The following is a 13,794-nucleotide window of genomic DNA, read 5'->3' on the forward strand; positions in this document are numbered from 1 at the left end:
ACCTTTCCTCTCCTGTTCTGCTGGTACCACTTCTGTTGACAGATTGGGGTTGATGGGTTGGCCCCCTGAGCTCTGCTAGTGCTAATGGTGTGGGAAGATCCAACTGTCTACATTGGTTTATATTTCAAGTCTAATATACATAAGGAACCCATTTATGAGACTTGTGCTTCTGGCTAAAATGGAGTACAAAGGACCAGATTTACCATTTTACCTGAAACAATTAAAAAGAACAAAATATATGAAGCAACAGTTTTAAAAAAATTATGCACTGAACAACAGTGATAACTTGAGAATCATAAAGGAAACAAAATGAGCCCTATAATTGCCTTACTTTACTTCCATGAGAGTTTCTAGACCTCAGTGTAGGTAAAGGAAATCCAGGAAGAGCCATAAAAAAAACTCCCCAGAGTTGAAGAAATGAAGCAGAGAGTTCAAGGAAACCAAGACAACTACAGTCTTGAGGAATGAGTAAAGGAGAAGAAAGCTAACCGTGCTGGTGAGGTATCAACAGTGGGTTCCACTTAGATATGCAGCAGATTACTGACCAATGCTTGAATGTGAAGAAAGTACCCAAATCAGGAGAAACAACCACATGAAAGAAGCTGAGAAAAGAGTACCCAGCATTCACTCATAAATAGTGCCTCTTCCAACCATTTAGACTAGAAAACCACATAATTTGTGGGATAATGGTACTCAGAAGGGTCTGGTCTCTGTACTGGGGAATAATTATCCCTAGACTGAACACAACTCTAGTCCCTCCTAAAAAACATAATAAAAATGGAAGCTGAAAGGCTCAAACTATTTCTATGCAACTTAATAACATCACAGAATAAAGCTCAAGAATATTTATAGGAATACAAATATAGCTACCACCTAAGACATCACCAAAATGGTAGAATGAAAAACCTTGAACTCTCATTCACTTCATGGACATACCATTTCAACAGCAACACATGTGTCAATTCCCTTTTTAAGAAATCTAGAAACTAAGAGGTTCCTGCATCACAGGAGAGTGCAAAATCAGCAACATCAAAACTGGTAGGAAAAGGAGACAGACCCTCTCATCAAAATCTCCACCCCTTGTTCGGGTGCGGTGGCTCACGCCTGTAATCCTAGTACTCTGGGAGGCCGAGGCAGGAGGATCGCTCAAGGTCAGGAGTTCGAGACCAGCCTGAACAAGAGTGAGGCCCCGTCTTTACTAAAAATAGAAAGAAATGACCTGGACAGCTAAAAATATACACAGAAAAAATTAGCCAGCCATGGTGGCACATGCCTATAGTCCCAGCTACTTGGGAGGCTGAGGCAGAAGGATTGCTTGAGCCCAGGAGTTTGAGGTTTCTGTGAGCTAGGCTAACGCCATAGCACTCTAGCCCAGGCAACAGAGTGAGACTCTGTCTCAAAAAAAAAAAAAAAAAACCCACTCCTGGCACAGCACCATATGGTAAAGAGGAAACCCCAAGATTCAAACTTCTCTCTGAAGAGCAAAGGAGGTAAACTGTACATCTAGTGTCCAAACTTCTCTGGGTGCTACCTGAAAGACTGGCTTCTATATTACCTGTCTCACACGCTCATAGGGCCTGGCATACTATTGTCCCCTGGGGATTACAGAGCATAAAGAAGTTTGAACTAGGATTTAGGCACCCACCACAGCTCCTTTCCCTAGCTCACTATAGAGCAAGTGGATGATAAACCTCAACTCCCATTTTCTCCCTGAGGAGGAAAAGAGTTAGACTGTACCCTCGGAGTTCCAACTTCTCCAGGATCTACCTGAAGGATTGGCTTCTACCCCACCTTTCTTGGAGTGTTGATGGGACCTGGCATGCTCTACATGCTTGGGGACCACTAACAAAGATGGTGCTTTGGACTAGCATGAAGGTTTGAGAGGCCCACATACTATATGTTCAAAAAGTTAAGCAGAGCTAAAGAAAATTATAAAAGAACCCAATTCAAACTTCTAGATATGAAAACTACAATGAACAAGATGAGAACTACTATATGGTATTAAGAGTAGAGAAGATATTTCAGAAGAAAAGATAAGTGAACTTGATGACATACTACTAGGAACTATCTGAAATAAAACAGAAAAAAAAATTAAAGAAGAACAAAGTATCAGTAAGCTGAGGGACAACTTCCAGAGGCTTGATATGTAAGCATTTGTGATTCAAAACACAATAGAGGAGGAAAGGAAGAAACATATTTGAAGAATTATAGCCAAAATTTTTAAAAATTGATGAAAATAGGTACAAGAAGTTCAACAAACCCTAAGTGCAGGAAACATGAAGAATAATAAACCAAAACATATAATAATTATATTGTTAAAAACAAGTGAAAAGGAAATCTTGAGGAAAAAATACAAGGATGACAGTACATTTCTCATTGAAAACAGCATAAACAGGAAGATGGTGAATCAACATCTTTAAAGTATTGTGAGAGTTATTTTTATGTGTCAACTTGGCTAGGCCATGATGCCACGATATTTGGTCAAACATCATTCTGAATGTTTCTATGTGGGTATTTTTTGGAAGAGATTAGCATATAAATTGGTGGACTTTGAGTAAATCAGATTGCTTTCCATAATGTGGTGGATCTCATTCAATCAGTTGAAGGACTTTATAGAACAAAAACTTACCTCCCATAGGCAAGAAGGAATTCTGCCAGCAAATGTCCTTTGCACTTAAACTGCAACATTGGCCCTTCCTTTGGTCTCCAGCCTGACAAACTTCAGACTTAGATTGCAACATCAGATTTTCCCTGGGACTCCAGCCTGCTGGCCTACCCTGTAGATATTAGACTTGCTAGCCTCCTTTGTCATGTGAGACAATTTCTTAAAAATCTCTCTCTCTCTCTCTCTCTCTCTCTCTCTATATATATATATATATATATATATATATATATATATATACACACGCACACACACACACACATATGTATAAATAATACACACATGTACACAACCTATTGGTTCTGTTTCCCTGAAAAACCCTAATACAAATACTGAAAGAGAAAAACTCTCAGCCTAGATTGTATACACAGCAAAAATATCTTTCCCCCAAATATGAAGATGAAATAAAGACTTTTACAGACATCAGAAAGTAGAAAAATTCATTATTAGTAGATGTGCATTACAAAAATGTTAAATGAAGCCCTTCAAGTAGAAGGAAAATGATACCAGGTGGAAATATAGATCTACACAAAGTAATGAAGGACTTCATAAATGATAGCTAATTGGGTAAACATATAAGGTAATTTTAAATATTTTAATCTATTTTGAAGTTCATTAAAATAGTTTCTGATTTCTGCTGGAAGATATAGAAATATGGAAAGAGCATCACTCTGATCTGTATAAGAAAAAAGCTAAACAAAATGGAAATTAACAACTTGAACCTATCAGAGAAGTGATGTCAAAGGGCAAACAACTAACCTGAAACCTGGAGAGAAGTGCCCGTGGAGAAGAACAGGACTGGATCATTGTGTACACAAAATAGATACCACTGAACACTATAGGTCTAGGAAGCTGTAGGAAGATTAAAGTGTGCTAGAAATAATTACCCAACTGTGAAATCTGATTGTGGGCTACTATAAGAGCATAAAGCCAGTTCTCAGGCTTAAGTGGATTCCCACTACTCTGTAAACTTTTCCTCCAGAAATCCCACAGGGAAGACTCAGGAAGATCCTAAGAAAGTTCTCTCATTTCTGGCTGGAGGAAAAGAACAATAGACACTGCCAAAATCCACCTAAACCCACATACCTCCCACATCTGTGCTACAGAACAAGACTTTTTCTGCAACGGAATGCACTTGTGGAGTACCATAGCAGTTGTGTAAGGGAAATGGAGACTATCACCAAAACTGCACCTATATTCATCTCCCTAGAAGCTTCTACATTTGGAGTTAGGGGTAGCAATACTTGTGAAGAATATACACCAAAACCCAAGTTAAAAATACTTGCCTAACACTGAGGTTTAAATAGAACAGCAGAGAATGCCCACCTTTGCCCCTCCAATCAGGCTAACAAACCTCGAATAAATATTATAGTGGTGTACAGCTGGAAGAATGGCAAGAGACTGATTCTCTACGGGGAGCAAAACAAAAGAAAAATCCAAAGCCAAGTGGAGAAACAAAAACAAGGTATCACTAGAGGATTTTGAAATGTCTGGTGCCCATGGCAACAACAAAATCCAACTCTGATAACCATAGCAACAAATTCCAACTCTGGTAACCATAGCAACTAAGCAAATTTCAAACCTTGTCCAACTCCTGACTAGATCAACAGAAACCCCCACACTGAAGGCCCATCAGAAGGAAAAAAACATGATAATCTTCAAGTATAAAAAAATTCATCTCAATATTACTATCTTATCATCATCTTTTAAGAAAATAATTATGTGGCATGCCAAAAAGAAAAAAAAAAACCCACACATGTGAATGTACTTAATGCTACTAAACTATACCATTAAAAATCATTAAACTGGATAATTTTATGTTTAAAAAAAACCACACATACACATAATATGAAGAGACAAAGAAATCATCCCAAGCAGACTCAGATGTCTGCTGTTGGAACTATCATAAACAGAATTTAAAACAACTGTAATTAACATGTTTAAGCACTGGTTCTCAAAAACAGGCAATTTTGCCTACAGGGAACATTTGGAAACATCTGGAGGCACTTATCATTGTCTTAATGGGAAATGTGCTACTGGTATCTAGATGGTAGAATCCAGGGATGTTCTAAGCATCCTACAATGCACAGGACAGCATTTTACAACAGAACTATCTGACTGAAAATGTCAGTTATGCCAAGGCTGGGAACCCCTGTGTCAAAAATGCTAATGTGAAAAGTAGAAGACATGCAAGATCACATCTGTACTTTCAGTGGGAAGATGAAAACTGTGAGAATAAAATGGATATGTTAATATAACTGTACCATCATTTCACAATGTATATGTATATCAAAACATCATTTTTTACACCTTAAATATACACAATAAAAAAGAAAGAATAGGGAGAGAGGGGGCAGAACAAAATGGCCAAATAGAAACCTCCAGTGATTGTCCCTCCACATGAACACCAAATTCGACAACTATCCATGCAAGGAAGCACCCCAGAAGAACCAAACATCAGGTGAGTGATTGCAATAGCTGGTTTTAACATTATATCAAGGAAAGAGCTATTAAAGAGGGCAGAAAAAACAGTCTTCCATGGTCTACACCACCCCTCTCCCACCCCCTGGCAGTGCCACTCCAGTGTGTCAAGTGGAGAGAGAATCTATGTGCCTAAAGGAGGGAGAGTGAAGTGATTGTGGGACTTTGCATTGGAACTCAAAGCCACTCTATCACTGGAGAACACAATACAAGACAGAATTCTGCTGACACCCATGGAGGGAGCATTTAGAACAGCCTGGCCAGAAAGAAATTCTAAGCCTTAAAACCTGAGTTCCAGCAAGCCCTACCACCAGCTGACAAAAAGTGGCCTAGGCCCGGAATAAATTGGTAAGGCAATCAGGCAAAAATGGCTGGGAAATTCTTGCAGCTGTGCTGGCTTGGAACCTGTGGACTTGGGGTGCACATGACCCAGTAAGACACCAGTGGTGGCATCCAAGCCAGTGCCTGTGTCACTCTTCCTCCAACTCCAGGCAGTGCAGCTCAGGGAGAGTCTCCTTCCGTTTGTGGAAAGGAAAGGGAAGAGTTCAGAGGACCTTGTTTTGCAACTTGTGTACCAGCTCAACCACAGTAAAATAAAGTACCAAGCAGACTTCTGGAGCCCCTTATTCCAGGCCTTAGTACCTGGATAGCATTTCTAGATCCACCCTGGGCCAGAAGGAAACACACTGCCCTGAAGGGAAGAACCCAGTCCTGGAAGGATTCACCACCTACTGACTAAAGAGCCTTTGGGCTTTGAATAAACATCAGAGATAGCCAGGCAACAGTCACCATGGGCTTTGAGTGAGACTACACTGGCTTCAGGTGTGACCTGGCACAGTCCTAGTTTTGGTGGCCATGAAGGAGTGCCCATGTCACCCCTCCCACAACTCCAGCATCCTAGCACAGAGAGTGAGATAAGAGAATGAGAGACTTTGCCTTGTAATCCTTGGAATTCTCCCATATCTATACAAAGTCCACCAAGGCAATACCACCAGGAGTCTGTAAGAGTCACAGCATTACTGTCCTTGGGGCACCCCAGTGCTAATACAGCCATAGTGACCAAAGAATTGGATCACAACACTCAATTCCATTTGAATATTTGGAAAGCCTTCTCAAGAAGGACAGGCTCAAACAAGCCCAGACTGTTAAGATTAAAATAAATACATAACTCTTCAATGCCCAGACATTGATGAACATCCACAAGTATCAAGAACATCTAGGAAAACCTGACCTCACTAAATGAACTAAATAAGTTACCAGTGACCAATCTTGGAGTGATGGAGATACGTGACCACTCAGAAAAACAATTGAAAATAGCTGTCCTGAAGAAGCTCAATGAACTTCAAGACAACACAAAAAAGGAATTTAGAAGCCTATCAGAAAAATTCAACAAAGAGATTGAAATAATAAAAGGCAGAAATTCTGAAACTGAAAAATTCAATTGACAAACAGAAATGCATTAGAGTCTCTAAACAGCAGAATTGACCAAGTAGAAGGAAGAATTAGTGAACTTGAAAAGAGGCTACTTGAAAATACAGAGTCAGAAAAGCAAAAAGAAAAAAGAAGAATGAAGCATACCTTACAAGACTGAGAAAATAGCCTCAAAAAGGCAAAGCTAAGAGTGGCCTTAAAGAGGAGGTAGAGAGATTGGGGTAGAAAGTTTATTCAAAGAAATAGTAACTGAGATTTTCCAAACCTAGAGAAAGATATCAATATTCAGGTACAAGAAGGTCATAGAACACCAAGCAGATTTGACTCAAACACGATTACCTCAAGGCATTTAATAATCAGGCTCACAAAGGTCATGGATAAAGAAAAGGTCCTAAGAAAAGCAAGGAAAAAAGTAACATATAAAGGAGCTCCAATATATCTGGCACCAGATTTCTCAGTGGAAACCTTACAGGCCAGAAGAGAATGGCATGACATGTTCAAAGTGCTAAAGGAAAAAAACCTGTAACCCTAGAATATTAAATACTGCAAAAATATCCTTTAAACATGCAAGAGAAATAAAGACTCCCAGACAAACAAAGCTGAGGGGAGACTGGAGCCAAGATGGCAGACTAGAAGGAACCTGCACACGCTGCTGTCTATGCAAGGATCAAAAACTGCAAGTAGATGCTCACCTGTGGATGGATTCTCTTGGAGAGAGCACTGTAAATCATCAGAGAACTGACAGGAGACATTCAGAATGACGGAAATGGGGACAGGGAGTTCTGCTCACCAAGACTGAAATGTACCTGGGGGAGACCCCTACATGGGGGGAAGTGACAAAGGAGAGAACCCAGGGTCTCATGCTACCCAGAAGGACATTGTGACTTGAGCTCTGAGGGGCCCCACACCACCACCGAGGATCTCCATATCAAGCAGAGAACTGCTTGGAGACTGTATAGGAACGTTGGATTGGAGAGCAGGCTCAGCAGGGACCCAATGACCTCAGTTCCTGGGTTGCTGCAGCTGACAACACTCTGAGCTCTTGGATCTGGAGCTCCAGGGCTACCCAGGGAATCAGCTTTTCTGCAGCTGCCCCAACACCGCCCCCTGCCAGGCTGGGGGACAGCAGATGCTTTTACACACCTGTGACTGGGAGCAGGGCACTCCCCAACCAGGGAACATGAACAGAGCTAGAGAGGTCCCATGGTAACAGCCTCAGTGTGACCTCTGTGAGGAGAGTCCTAGCCATACAACAGCCCAGCCCCTATGGGCCTGTGCACCAACCAGTGGAACAAGCCACCCAGCCCCATGTTCTGCTGCACCAAGGGCCATGCCCCCATGGACTCAGGTGCTGAGCAGAAGTCCATGCCCTTGCAGACCCACGTGCTAACTGGCAGGCTACACCCCCATGGTCCTGAATGCTGATGGGAGGAAAAATCCCTCTGGCCCTGCAGACTGTACAGAGGTCCATGCCCCTGTAGACCCAGGCATTGTGTGGTGGGCCATGCCCCCAGCCTAGTGCACCAATAGGTGGGCCACATCCCTGCAGAACTGCAGGCCCTGCAGTGGGACATGCCCCCTGGTTTTGTGCACTGGCTGGCAAGACATGCCCATGTGGCCCCAAACACTGACCAGCAAAACAAGTTTTCTGGTCCTATGTGCCAGCAGGTGGGCCATGCCCCCCACAACACTGTGTGCTGCCATGCCTACAGTCAAGCTCTCCACAGTGGACCTGCTAGCCACAAGCCACCTGCTGCCACATACCACCGTTATACCTACACCTAATGGAGTGAACACCTGCAGCCCTGACACATGTGACCACCACCTAGATTGCCTCACCAAAGTCACTGTGACCACCATGGGGATACCTGGACAGAGCAATATCCTGCAATGCCTGCCTCAGTGGAGATAGAGCTTTGAACAGCAGCCTAGGGACCAACCCACCACTCCACACGGAGATCTTCCAGCACTTGCCCAACTCCTGCAACCCGCCTAGGCACTGGCCAAGGTCCTGTGACACACCCATGCACCTGCCAAGGTCCTGTAATATGCCCTGCCACAAGTTGCAGTCCTGTGATGCACGCAGGTGCCAAACAAAAACCCACAACCCACCGCACGACTGGCTGCAGTTCCATGACACATCTAAGCACCTGCCAAAGTCCTGCAACCTGGCCAGGCACTGGCCAAGGTCATGCCACCCTCCTCCATGGAAAGAGACTTGTGCGGCCCCCTACCCAAGCTTCCAGTAGTGGCCTGGGGACCAATCTACCTATAAAATGAATATCCCCCAGCATTGGCTTGGACTGTGACAAACACAGCGGATGGAGACAATGCAGGAGAATAGCACAGCTGTGTAACAGGCTCACAGTGCATCTGCCCCTCTTTTTCCAGGTCAGTCCTCAGAGTAGGACACAAAAGCGTTATCTAGACACCTCTCCTCTTTCTCACTAAGTGGCAGAGTTCCCAGAAAAGGAGAACAGGTGCACTACAAAACTATCAGCCCTGATTTTACAGAAGAGGTTTCAGATGAGAAGAAACTAGCAAAAAAAAAAAATTTTGGCAACATGAAAAAACAAGCTAGCATAACACCTCCAAATAATAACAATAGATCCATGGCAATGGGCCTCACCCAAAAGGATTGTCGAAATGTCAGAAATTGAATTTAGAATATGGATGGCAAACAAGATGAATAAAATTGAAGAGAAAGTCGAAAATCAATACAAAGAAGCCAAAAAATGTCTCAGGACATAAATGAAAAACTCATTAAAGAGATAGACAAGATAAGAAAGGATGTAACAGAACATAAAGAAATGAAAGAGTCATTTAGGGACTTATAAAATACAGCAGAAAGCTTCAATAACAGGCTAGATCTGGCAAAAGAAAGAATCTCAGAGCTTGAAGGTGAGGGTTTTGAACTAACTTTTGAACAAACTAACTAGTAAAAGATGAAGAAATAAAAAAGAAGAATGAGGAATCACTCAGAGAAATACGAGTCTATGTGAAATTTGTACCCTATAAAACTAAGTTTCATAAATGATGGAGAAATAGACTTTTCCAGACAAGCAAACACTAAGGGAATTGTCACTATTAGACTTGCTCTACAGGAAATGCTCAAAAGTGCATTATACATACAACATCACAATAGACAACCACAAACATAAAAAAACCCAAAAGTTAAAGCTCACAGCTCTTATAAAACAATAATATAAGAAGGAAAACAAAACAATTAGGTGTCATCCAACATAATGAGCAGAATGCCATCCCACGTATCAATACTAACTAACATTCAACATGAACAGTATGAATGCCCCACTGAAAAGACATAGACTGGCTGAATAGATTAAAAAAACAGAACTCAACTGTTTGCTATCTCCACAAAACACATCTAAACCACAAAGACTCCCACAGACTCTGTCAAGGGATGAGGAAAAAATTCCATGCAAATTGAAACCAAAAGCGAGCAGGTGTAGCCATTCTCAAATCAGATAAAGTAGACTTTAAATCAACAATGGAAAAAAGACAAAGATGGTCACTATATAATGATAAAGGGAGCAATTCAACAAGAAGACATAGTACTCCTAAATATATATGCACACAACACAGGAGCTCCCAGTTTCATAAAACAAATTCTACCATATCAAAAGATAAAAGATTCTCACTGGAGTTAAGTGTTATCTCATTGTGGTTTGATTTGCATTTACATGATGATTAGAGATGTTGAGCATTTTTTCAAATATTTATTGGATTAATAAAATGTGGTATATGTATACCACGGAGTAGTACTCAGTTCAAAAAACAATGGTAATCTAGAACCTCGTGTATTATCCTGGATAGAGCTGGGGCCAATTCTACTAAGTGAAGTATCACAATAATGGAAAAACAAGCACTACATGTACTCACCATCAAATTGGCATTAATTGATCAACACTTATGTGTACATATAGTAATAACATTCATGGGGTGTTGGGCAGGTGGGAGAGAGGAGGACGGGATGGGTATATTCACATGAGTGTGGTATAGTGTGCAATATTTTGGGGATGGACATGCTTGTAGCTCTGACTCAGGTGGGGCAAGGCAATATATGTAATCTAAAAATTTGTACCCCTGTAATATTCTGAAATTTAAAAAAAAGCTGAGGGATTTCATCAATACCAGACCTGTCCTACAAGAAATGCTAAAAGGAGTTATTCAATCTGAAAGAAAAGGATGTTAATGAACAGTAAGAGATCATCTGAAGGTATACAACTCACTGGTAACAGTAAGTACACAAATATACACAAATACAGAATACACTATTATTGTAATAGGAGTATGTAAACCACTTATATCTTGAGTAGGAAGACTAAAAGACAAACCTATCAAAAATAATTACAACTCCAGTGAAAATGGCCTTTATCAAAAAGTCCCAAAACAACAAACGCTGGCGTGGATGTGGAGTGATTGGAACACTCTTACACTGCTGGTGGGACTGCAAATTAATACAACCTCTGTGGAAAGTAATTTGGAGATACCTCAAAGAGCTATAAATAGAAATACCATTTGATCCAGCAATCTCACTACTAGACATCTATCCAAAGGAAAAAAAGACATTCTATAATAAAGACATCTGCACTCGAAAGTTTATAGCAGCACAATTCACAATTGCAAAGATATGGAAACATATCAAGTGCCCATCAATACATGAGTGGAATAATAAAATGTGGTATATGTATACCATGGGAATACTACTCAACTACAAAAAAACAATGGTGAACTAGCTAGCACCTATTATATTATCCTGGATAGAGACTGAGCCCATCCTTTGAAATGAGGTATCACAAGGATGGAAAAACATGCACCACATGTACTTGCCATCAAATTGGTACTAACTGATCAACACTAAGGTGTTCACATGGTAGAAATACTCATTGGGTGCCAGTCAGGTGGGGACTGGGGGGGGGTAAACCCACAACTAATAGAAGTGGAGCATACAGTATGGGGGAAGGGCACACTTGTAGCCCTGGCTTGGGCGAGGCAAATGCATTACATGTAACCAAAATGTTTGTACCCCCATAATACCCTGAATTAAAAAATAACTAATAAATAACTACAACAGCTTTTGGAGAGATAGACAGTATAAAAAGATATAAATGGAAACAACAAAATGTTAAAGAGCAGGGAGGATGGAGTTAAATTGTAGAATATCTTTCATATTTCTCTTTGCATGTTTATTTGTTTGTAAGCAGAGTTAACTTGTCATATGTTTAAAATAATTGGTTATAAAATGCTTTTTTGCAAACCTCATAGTAACCTCAAATCAAAAAACCTACCACAGATCCACAAAAAATAAAAAGAAATTAAAATATGCTAATAGACAAAATTATTTTTAACAAAGGGATACAGAAGAAAGGACAAAAGAGAGGACCACAAAACAACTAGAAAGCAAATAACAACATGGCAGTAGTAAGTTCTTACCTATCAATAACAACACTGAATGTGAATGGACTAAACTCTCCAATCAAAAGACAAAGAGCAGCTGAATGGATTAAAAAAACAAGACCCAATTATATGTTAACAACAAGAAACCAATTTTACCTATAAATATAGACATAGATTTAAAATAAAGGGATGGAAAAAAAATTCCATGCAAATGGAAATCGAAAAAGAGCAGGAGTATCTATACTTCTATGAGATAAAATAGACGTTAAGACAAAAAACTGTAAAAAGAAACAGGGTCATTAAGTAATGATAAAAGGGTCAATTCATCAAGATGATATAACAACTGTAAATATATATGCACCCAAAACTGGAGCACTGAGATATATGAAACAAATATTATCATAGCCAAACAGAGAGATAGACCCCAATGCAATAATCACAGGAGACTTCAACACTCCACTTTCAGCATTGGAGAGATCATTCAGACAGAAAGCCAATGAAGAAACTTTGAACTTAACCTGTGCTGTAGACCAAATTGACCTAATACATATTTACAGAACAGTTCTTCCAGAATACACATTCTTCTCCTCAGATCATGGATCAGTCTAAAGAATAGACCATATGTTAGGCATGAAAAAGTCTAAAACATAAAGAAAATTGAAATCATATCAAGCATTTTCTCTGACAACAATGGATTTAAACTAGAAATCAATAACAAGAGGAACACTGGAAACTATACAAACACATGGAAATTCAACAATAAGCTCCTGAATGACCCATGGGTCAATGAAGAGATTAAGAAGGAAATTAAAAAATTTTCTTGAAACAAATGAAAATGAAAATACATCATATCAAAACTGATGGGATACACCAGAAGCAGTGTTAAGAGAAAAGTTTAAAGCAAAAAATGCCTACATCAAAAAGTAAAATAGCTTCAAATAAACAACCTCATGATGCATCTTAAAGAACTAGGAAAACAAGAGCAAACTAAATATGTATACCATGGAGTACTACTCAGCTATAAGAAATAACGATGATACGACATCTCTTTGGTTCTCCTGGAGAGAGCTGGAACCCATTATATTAAGTGAAGTATCCAAAGAATGGAAAAACAGGCATCACATGTACTCACCAGAAAACTGGTTTCCCTGATCATCACCTGAATGTACACCAGGGAAGGATACCAATTGGATATCAGACTGGGATGGGGGGTGGGGGGAGGGGATGGGTGTATGCCTACATGACGAGTGCGTTGCACACCCTCTGGGGAATGGTCATGCTTGAAGGTGCAGACCCGGGGAGGTGGGGGGGTAAGGGGATGGAGGTATGACTATATGATGAGTGCCAGGCGCACTGTCTGGAGAATGAGAACGGATGTGCCTGGGACTCTGACTCGGGGGGATGGGCGGGACATGGACAATGTATATGACCTGAACTTCTGTGCCCCCATGATGAGCTGAAATAAAAAAAATAAAATAAAATAAATACAAAATTAGTAGAAGAAATAGTAAAGATAAGAGCAGAAATAAATGAAATTGAAACAAAAAATACAAAGATCAACAAAACAAAAGTTGAGTTTTGAAAAGTTAAGCAAAATTGACAAACCTCTAGTCAGACTGAGTTTAAAAAAGACCCAAATAAAATCAGATGTTAAACAGGAGACATTACAACTGATACTATACAAATTCAAAGGATAATTAGAGGCTACTATTAGCAACTATATTCCCACAAATTGGGGAAACTAGAATAAATGGATAAATTTCTAGACACATACAACCTCCCAAGATTAACCAGGAAGAAAT

The sequence above is a fragment of the Lemur catta genome, chromosome X (assembly GCF_020740605.2).
Source record: "Lemur catta isolate mLemCat1 chromosome X, mLemCat1.pri, whole genome shotgun sequence".
Taxonomy (NCBI): Eukaryota; Metazoa; Chordata; class Mammalia; order Primates; family Lemuridae; genus Lemur; species Lemur catta.